This window comes from Corapipo altera, unplaced genomic scaffold (genome assembly GCF_003945725.1).
Source record: "Corapipo altera isolate COAL_440 unplaced genomic scaffold, ASM394572v1 69, whole genome shotgun sequence".
Lineage (NCBI taxonomy): Eukaryota > Metazoa > Chordata > Aves > Passeriformes > Pipridae > Corapipo > Corapipo altera.
In genome coordinates this window covers 2786677-2796432 of record NW_020884908.1, presented here as the reverse complement: position 1 = coordinate 2796432, position 9756 = coordinate 2786677, and positions in this window count along the sequence as shown.

The following is a 9756-nucleotide window of genomic DNA, read 5'->3' as shown; positions in this document are numbered from 1 at the left end:
GAAATGCTGAGATTTAGAGAGTGAAATCAAGTAACTCAATGTATAACCTTGGAAAACTAAAGATGAATATAAACCAAATAAGTATTGATTTGAAGTGTCAAAATGTTAGAAAGGATCAGCATGTCTCAGAATAAGGGCTTATGTGTGACTTGAGTACTGTAACCAAGGACTGTCCTTATAATGGGAAAAACTGCAGTTTGAAGTAATCCTGAACTCAGAGTGTTTCAGTCCAAATATTGATGATGTAAGCATTCTCCTTAAAAAAAGAAAAAAGTAGTGTTTTTTACCTACAGCAGCTTTGCACTGTTGTTAGGCACAGGCTTCAATTATTTTTTTTTTTCATTTTTTTTCTCCTAATTATAGAAGTCCTCTCTATGTTGAGTCCTACACAACAGACTTGCGTGGGTTTTCAATAACTAAATGCAATGCAAGTTAATTATGCACACTATATCCCTAAGTGAAAGGTTAGTAATTTCATTTCTTCTCTTCTGTGTTTGGGGTTTTGATGGGAGAGGGTTGTTTTTATTGTTGGGGGGTTTTTGTGATGGTTTTTCTCTTTTTTCTTCTGGAGTCACTATCTGCTTTATCACTCATTTCTATGTTAACCTAGAAAAAATCCCTTCCAATGAAAAAATTGAACTCTAGAACAGGCTCAAATTTTTGGAAGCAGTGTCCTAAACAATTCCAATATGCAAGGTGCTTGAAATGACTGATACAGTTCTCTAAAAATGAAAAATTATCTTTTAATCGAAACTTGGTTTTCCCCTGTTGGAAATCCCATAATAGAAGTACCCAAACAAAAATGTGCTTGAATACTATGATTATGGCACGTGTGCATTTTCACCAGCAACTGAAGCACCATAGTGTCTTCAGATCACAGTTAGGAAAATGAGTGTGTCACTTCAGAAAACCAAAGTGAAACTAATGGACAGCTAGAAATTCCAGGGAAATCTAATTTTATATTATTTATGGGGTGTTTGATGGCAGTGGTGAGAATTACATCAAGGTGACATGCTGCTAAGAGGAAGAATTCAGAAGAACCTGACTAGATGTTTGGTCAAAACAGTGTTTCTTTGTTCATAGTAATTCTTCCAATCATCAGGTCTTATGTATAGGAATCTTGCCCTCAAAAATAACCCACCTATACGTGCTGTGAGACAGTGGCTCCTGCTCTCCTATACTGCTTCATAGCCTTATCAGTAAGCATAAAGAATACCTGTATAAAACAGGGATCTATTTTGGCACATAGATTCAGTCACAGTAGAGAAAAGGAAATTTTGAAGACAACAAAACATTTCATTTTTGGCATGAAACAGATGCTTTGTAAATGTTACAGAAGGTTTCATTTTTAACTGAACTTTTTCCCTTGTGGTCTGTAAAAAGAGGGTGAAAAGTGTCATAAACCAACTACACAAAAAGAAGTTTTAAAATTATGGAAAATAATATGTAAATAAGTTGGGTTTGTCCCATCTTAACAAATTTTTAATTTAATTTTACTAATTCAGGTTGTTTCACTTTCTGATGTGAAAAATGTCTCTTTCTTCTGCTGCTCTCAACGTTTTGACACTACTGTGAGACTTTTTGATCGTACTTTAGGATAATGAAAACATTTGCAGACATGCAAAAACATGCTCTATACATGCTCTAGAGGCTGACTGCTTTAGGAGATGCAGTGAGGATAAGACAATGATATATAATTGCAGCTAATTATTTTGCTTGTCAAGTTTTACTGTCTCATTTTAGGCCTATTGTTACAGTTTTGATAGATTTCATTGGAAGATTACATGCTGGTGCAACAGCTTTTTGATCAAAAATTTTCTTGGTTGGAATGGAATTTAGGGCTTAAGCAGGCTAAAGAAGTACTCCAATTCCAAGGCAAGTTCATAAAATCATGCAAATCTGCAGCTATCACGCATGAACAGTCTGAAATGATAAAGACCACACAAATAGTTTCATGAAAGATCTTCAAGCAAAGCTTAATTTTATTTTTTCCCTTTGGAGAACTGGAATTTCTTCATTTTAATGAAATCCTTGTCTATGGCACTGGTCTTTCTCATTTCCTCCTACAAAACAACAAAATTACCCTTTTTCTACATCCAGCTGTAACCTACTCTGCAGATACAAACAAATGCACATGCTCATTGAACTCCTACCAAGGTTTAAAAAACCCATCTTTGAGCTGTTGCAGCACTGGAATCTGAGGTGAATGCAAAAAGGAAAACTTTGCATCCAAGGAGGCTGGTTGCAGCTGTGCTGGAATTGTCCAGCAAGACAGGGAAAACAATAACTTGTTAATACAAAATGTGAAGCCACTTCTTTTTTTTTAATATTTGGTTCAATCTAAACTCCTCTAACAGTTGTACAAAATGAAGTTTTTACACACACACAAAAATTCGAGTGTGGAACAATTTGGGTTTGTTTTCTATCTGACCTCAGTGATTAGCAGGTGGACAACATCTGACTTTTGTATATTTAAAAAAATCTAGTAATGTTTAGTCTATCCATGTAAAGTCTTAAGAAAAAAATTCCCTCATTTTCAGAAAGCTTTTCTGCATGAAATTTTGATGCTTCGTTATAAGTGTTGTTTTGGGATTAGGCAGAGTAATTTGGCTTAGAGCTGCCAATCTAAACATGAAATGTTTAGAAAAAAATGTGCATCTCTAATCTGACATAGTTTTCAGAGAAGCATCTGTAGTTTGTTTTATAGTGGTACTTAGATACATATTCAATTTCTTTCTTCAGCAAGTCCAATCTTTCATAACTAAAACTGGCACAGGAGTTTACATGAGTTTACAATATACATGCTGGTCTGGACAAAAAGCATTTACAGATTAATTTGGACTGGAGATAACTGGATCTGAAAAGATGATCATAGAAATGTCTAGGTAAAGCCCCTGACCACGGATAGGATACATATTTTCATTTGGTGCAGAAAGCTGAATGTTTCTGAATGTTTTGTAAATATTTGGGACCTCTGCTGTAGTTTGCAAAACTGTTTGTAGAAACTCTCCACAACAGACACACCCAGAAGATCACCAACCCTGTCTGTTGGACCCAGAGCCAGGAATCACATGCTTTTCCTGCCTGTGCCCTAGTTCAGTTTCTGTTTAGTTTTAATTTCCTTTTTTTTTTAATTGTAAATCTCCCCAAACCTTTGTACCGTATGTCTTCACTCATCAATAGTTTAGGACATACCTGCTTTAGAAAAAAAATCCAGAAAATGAAGATATTTTTAAGTGGTTTCTTGGTGTGTAGAACTTATGGTTACACAACTAAAACCCAAGTGCACTTTACTTAGCTTTGTTTTGCATGGGGGGAAATGTATGAAGCAGTAAGTGTGGGACTGACTGCAGGGATGCTGCTGGATCCCATCATGCTGCTTCAGCATAGACTCCCTTTCTATGTTGTCTCCTTTGATGTGAGACTGGATGGTAGAATCCAGGGGGCTTGTGTGTTTGAAGCAGATTCTGGGAAGAGTGACTGCCAGAGGGATTGTACCCATTGCACCCAGATCAGGGGAGAAAGCGAGAGTTGTTTGAGACAAGCTGGACATATACTCATGTATCCTGCATTTGACGCTGGCAAGGCTGCACCTGGAATCCTGTGTTCAGTTTTGGGCCTCTCTCTACAAGAGAGACATTGAGGTGGTAGAGTGTGTCCAGAGAAGGGCAGTAGAGTTGGTGAAGGGTCTGGAGCACAAGTCTGATGAGGACCAGCTAAAGGAGCTGGAATTGTTTAGCTTGGAGAAAAGGATGCTCAGGAAAGCCCTTATTGCTCTCTACAACTACCTGAAAGGAGGTTGTAGCAAGGCAGGGTTTGGTGTCTTCTTCCAGGTAACAAGTGAAAGGACAGAGGAAATGGCCTCAAGCTGTGCCAGGGTAAGTTTAGATTGGATATAAGGAAAAAATTCTTCACTGAAAGGCTGGTTAAGCATTGGAACGGGCTGCCCAGGGAAGTGGTGGAGCCACCACCCCTGGAAGTGTTCAAAAAACATGGATGTGGCACATGGGGTCATAGTTTAGTGGTAAATGCTTCAGTGCTGGCTTAACAGTTGGACTTGATGATCTGAGAGGTCTTTCCCAACCTTAATGATTCTACAATTCCTGCCCTCGTCCCTCTTCACAGAGGCAGCTCAGTCGAGGCTTTCAGCAGCTTCTCCGACATGAGCTCCCAAGCTGCCAGGGCTCCCCCTGCCACTGCATATATGCAGCACTAATCACTGAATGTGTACCTTACAGAAAAGCCACAGAGATCCCTAGCAGGACTTTTCTGTGTTGTAAAAGCAGGTACAAAAGGCCAAGTGTGCTCCATCGAGGGTTGTCACCTCTGTGCATCACCAGGCTGGCTGCTGGAACACTGAGGATGTATTACTGCTCTCCCAGAAAACATGTGGCTCCTGGCAGTGCCCTGACTCATGAGGCTCTGCCAGGATGGATGCTGCTGGTCTTGCTGAGGATGGGTGAGGGGGGTGCTGTGTGGCCAAACGCAGAAAGCTCAGAGCAGGGTCTGGCTGTGGGGAAGGGGTGAAGGCACCATGGAGCACGGAGGGCTGCCGGCAAAGGGAATGGGGCAACTTCGTACCAGCATAGTGTCCCCAGTGGCACAGTGCAGTAGGGCAGGAGTGGTATAGGGGGGAATGAGAAGCCTGAAAGTTTTTCATGGAAAAATACCCTGGTCTTTCCAGCTAGCTCAGTGGCTTCCCTTCATTAACTTGGATCATTTGTTTCATCCCATGCTATTTTGAAGATGAACTGACATAACTGGACTCTAGTTCAGTAAATCTCAAACTTATCTCAGACTAGTGGAACAAAATGATTTCTATATAAAACAGAATTTTATGTGCTAACATGAATGTGGAAAGCTGAGGAAGGAAAATATGAATTCTGATACTTGATCTCCTTGAAATCCTGGAAGTATAGCTATGGTGTATTTCAAATAACTGCATTACTGAGGAAAAATATCTTCTATTATTCAGACTCTTGCTACCTGATTTGAATTTATGACTGTCTAAATATGCTGTGTGGCTGAATTACAAGGTATGTGTGCATATTAAACCTGGTGACTGTGGGAAGCAAGTAACAGTGATATACAACTTAAAGAATGATCAAAACCAGGAGCTGATGTGACCAGTGGGCTGTAATAAATGTAAGTATTTTGAGTGCTTGTCATCTGTCCATGTGATCCTAATGCTGCCAGCCTGTGGAAAGTGATGCGTGGGAAACTAGTGCAAAGTGCTGATTTATTTTATGCTAATGGGGAAAAGTCCATATTGTTCAAATTAAATCCTAAAGCAGAAACAAATCATCCAGCCAAAGCCCATCCTATGGAGTTTCATTGAAACAGTTAGTGGTCTCTTTCATGATCTCAAAGTAAAAATTAAACAATGTTAGGGGCTGCTGTTTTCAAGTGCTTCTGGCTGCTGAAAGCAGCTGAGATTCTCCTACAGATGGCTATTTAAGTTAAAAGCCAAATGGGGAGATCACAGCAATTAGTGTGCATTGGCTTCTAACTGCATCAGAGTGAATAATGTGGGAGAAGTGAGCCAGGACTCTGCCTCGGCCTGTGCTTTTTCCCACCAGAGGCTGAGTACCAGCAGTTCTTCTCAATTAAAAAAAAAAAAAAAAAAAGGGAGAGAGGGGGGAATTTCTTGCTGCTGCTTCACTTGAACAAAATAAAAGAGATTTTGAACAAAATAAAAGAGATTATGCAAAGATAGACTAAAGTGGGAGTAGGAGGAAAGAAAAAATATTTCAAAGAGAAGAACAGCCTACTTCAGGGCTCTCTGACTGGATCTGTAGTACAATGTTTTCCTACTTTGGCCTTAAACTGCCTCCCCAGAGGCTCACTGCAGGCTTTTTTCTATGTAGCTTGAGACCTAGAAAAGCGTAATAAGACTTTAGCATTTTTATTTAAAAAGAACTGAAGGTCCAAGTGATTTATCATGGAGATTTAGAATTTCCTGGGGAAGAATAGAGGGACAGAAAGTTTATGAATTAATTTTTTTTTTTTTTTTTTTGCTAGGGGGAACTCATTTATGTAAGAAATACAAAACCATACAATAGTATAACCCTAGTTTCACTAGAATTCTTATAACATTGTCCTGTGAGGTACTTTTATCATCACTTCTGAGCGTATTTGGATTTTCATTTTTCCAGAAGTTTCTAGCTATCCGCTGGAATGACCTGGAGCAATGAGATCATGTTGGAAGATACTGATCAAAGAACTGGTCTCAGATTTCAAGTCAAAAAATGCCTCTGGAGAGTGGTCAAGAACAAAACCAGCATTTTTTCCTTCAGGTCTTTTTCTTAGGGAGCATGGAAGACAATGGCAAAATGTTTCTGAGTCATGGTCATTGTTGAAGCACACATTCAGCTTTTGCCTCTACTAGATGGAGTGTGATTATCTTATGCTCTTTAGTGGCTTGTCATTAGCACCTCAGGACTAGTAATCTGTAAATTAGAATTTATTCCATTGGTACTCCAATGAAAAGGTTTATTTGTGAAAAATTAAAAATGAGGATTGCTTTCTACACCGCTATTATAGCCTTCTTAAAAATGAGGAATGAGGAGCCCAGAGCTAATAAATCCAGAACAGAGATGCTCCTAATAGTGTGTGAAGAGTGACTAGGGGACAGTTCTCAGTAATCTCTGAGTGGTCATGGTAAATCCTGAGGACTGGTAGGATTTATGAAGAGAATATCTTTCACCAACACGTTAGCCTTCTCCAACATAAAGTCTGGCTTGGTGGAGGAAATGAGAGCATTTACCTTGACTTTAGCAAAGCTATCGACACTGTCTCCTGGAACATCCTCATGGATGAGCTGATGAAGTACAGACTAAGGGCACACTGAGGGAGATTGAAAACCAGCTGAGCCACTGGTCCCAGAGGGTTGTGATCAGCAGCACAGAGTCCAGCTGGAGACCAGTCATTAGTGGGGTACCCCAGGGGTTACTACTGGGGCCCTGTCTGTGCAAAATAGGAAATGTGAAATGTGTTCTGCCACCTGATGGCATCTGACAGCTGTGTGTACGTACACAGGGTTGGTGAAAGGACACTGAAACCAAATCAATGCCCAGGGACACAGCCAAACTACCCCAGGATTTAACAGTATAGGATATTTCAAGTAAAGGTTACTCAGGTCATAGGGGGAAGCAAAATTTGTGTGGCAGAAAGTCTCAAGCTGATTGTAAACTGAAAGAATAGAATAAATTGATGCCAGCCAGCTGTGAGAGCTGGTGACAAAGACAAGAGGCTGTGGAGCTGACCCTTGACACTAGCAGTTGCAGTTGCCTGGCACAAAACCTCCCCTATTGCTGCAACAGAAAGACCAGGAACAACTGCTGGTGCCAGCAGGGGGTTGAGGAGAAGCCAAGCCGAGCTGCACTTCCATCAGAATTTATTTACTCAAAGATCAGATGAAATACAAACCAAACCACGGAGTTCAGCATAACAGTGCACACCAGAACTGACGGGTTTGCACCACTTAATGTAGAAAAGGAGGGTGTTTGAGATCATGGCTGCTCCACAGCCTTGGGGGCAAGTACAGCATCATAAACACCAGCACCAAAAACCAGCTATTTTGTAGTGGCTGGAACCAATGGGATCATTCTTTGTTCTCAGGACAACTGAAGGTGCAAACTCAACTTACTTACTTTTCCTCTTAACTGTAATGGGCTTTCTAGCCACCTTCTCTATGGTACATTTTGATAAACAATTACAGCACCTTGATACCTTTGAATAACTCTGGAAAGAATCTTAATTTGGGAAAGTATGTGCTTCTTTATATTAAAATAATGTCCCATGTGACACAGCATTCACATAGAAATGTAGTGAAGTATTTGCACAAACTCTGCAAAAAGCAGTCCCTGAGGTGGACAGTTTTGACCAAAAGCTGTATACATTTTGGGCTGGAAATTATTCTCTCTGAAACACAGACAGGCACACCCACCCCCTCCCCTTCTTTTCCTTATGAAAGGTGTACTCCAGTAGTTGTTCAATATGTTAATAAAAATCCAGAGAGGTTAAATTAACCTTTCTGCGACTTATTGATTGAGAGGACTTGAGCATACTAAATTAGTGTTAGCATTAATGCTACCTTTTAATTCAATTTGGGATTGAAATTTAGATGAATGATAGAAAAAAAGATAATTCAGTAATAAATTAATATCAGCTATGCCTATACCACCTCCAGTTATTTCCAAATTAGAGTGAGGCGTTTGCATGTATATAGGCAGTGTATTGACTCTGAGATGAATTGTATAGTTAGACATTAACAGCTGCCAACGCTTTGAGGATGCTGGAAGGGATTTTATTTTTTTTTATTTGAAAGAGTTTTATGCTTTATCCTTTTTTTTTTTAATTTCTGATACAGAAATCTGCTGGGATAGTAGTGTAATAACGTTGATTCTCTTTATTGTCTTTTCAAGGTCTGCCAAGCTTCTTACAAAATGTTTGAGTCTGTTCTCACCTCAGCATAGTTTTGCTTGCCTGGTTGGGATAACGCTGGCTGGCTTGGTTGTGTGGTGATCCACGACCCATCTGCACAGGGGTGCTGGTGTGGCAAGACAGTTTGGAGTGGCAGGTAGGGCAGATCCTCACAGACCCATAACGCTGCTTTCTGAAGACACTTAATTTTGGCAGCACTGCTGCTGTAGAGTTTTGACACTTTCTGGATGTATTTGTGTTAGATGGTAGGTTGAGTGCTCAGTATACGAAAGTATGAAGTCCTTTGTCTCTCACAAAATTCACTGAAGAGACTCCTGATGTCTGTCAGTGAGGTTTGGGTTAGGTCCTCACATGGTCTTCTCCTGCACAAGCCCTCGACATTCACTGAAGAGACAGGTATGTGCTTAAATGAGTATGTTCTGCCAGTTTTTTGATAGACATCTCTGTAAGTACTATCATATTTGCACACAGACAAAATATATAGAAGTATAACTGCAGAAAGCAAATCCACAATACAACCACAATACATCATCTGTGAAGATGATCTAGTCGATCTGTAGAACTTAAAATAAATTTAGGCATGGGACGACATATTCAGCAATGCACATGAAATGCATTTATTAACCCCGAAGAAGGAAGCCATTGTAGAATGAAATTAAAACAACTCACACACGGGGGCAGTGTTGGCTGCCAGAACTACTGTCAGCTTTTGTTAATTCAGGAGGCTTCGTGCAACCTGCTTTTGGAAAGGCTGGGTGTCTTCTGTGTTTTGGAAAGTTATGTATATAGACATACACCTCACATGCTTAGACCTCATATATAAGATTTTTTTTCCTGTTCAGGAGCAACTTGGTGGGGGTTGTGTCTTTATTCATGGCAGTGTCTGAAAGAGTTTTGTGAAATATGGCATATCTCATAGTTTCAGTCATGCAGCTCAACATATTTTTAACACAGCTCATGTAGGGCATAAACAGCTTCCATATGCACATTATTTGGAGGAGTATTTCACTACATATGAGGAACTAGACAGATTGTAATAATACAATCCTAGGTAAAAGGGAAAGTCGTTATTTGTCCCAGCTCAAATATGTTGTTTTGCTAAACATCAAATGTCTGCGAAACAGCTGAAATGAAAGACTAATATTAATAAGAGAACTTTATCAGCTCAGTGTTCCCCTTGCTCATGTTTCCTTCTGAGACTAAACTGTAACATGTATCATGATCACACTTAACAGTCTTAATGTCTTGTATCATTATGTTCCCAAAGCAATTAACTTTTAGCTTAGTAACAAATTTTAAAAATTTCAGCCT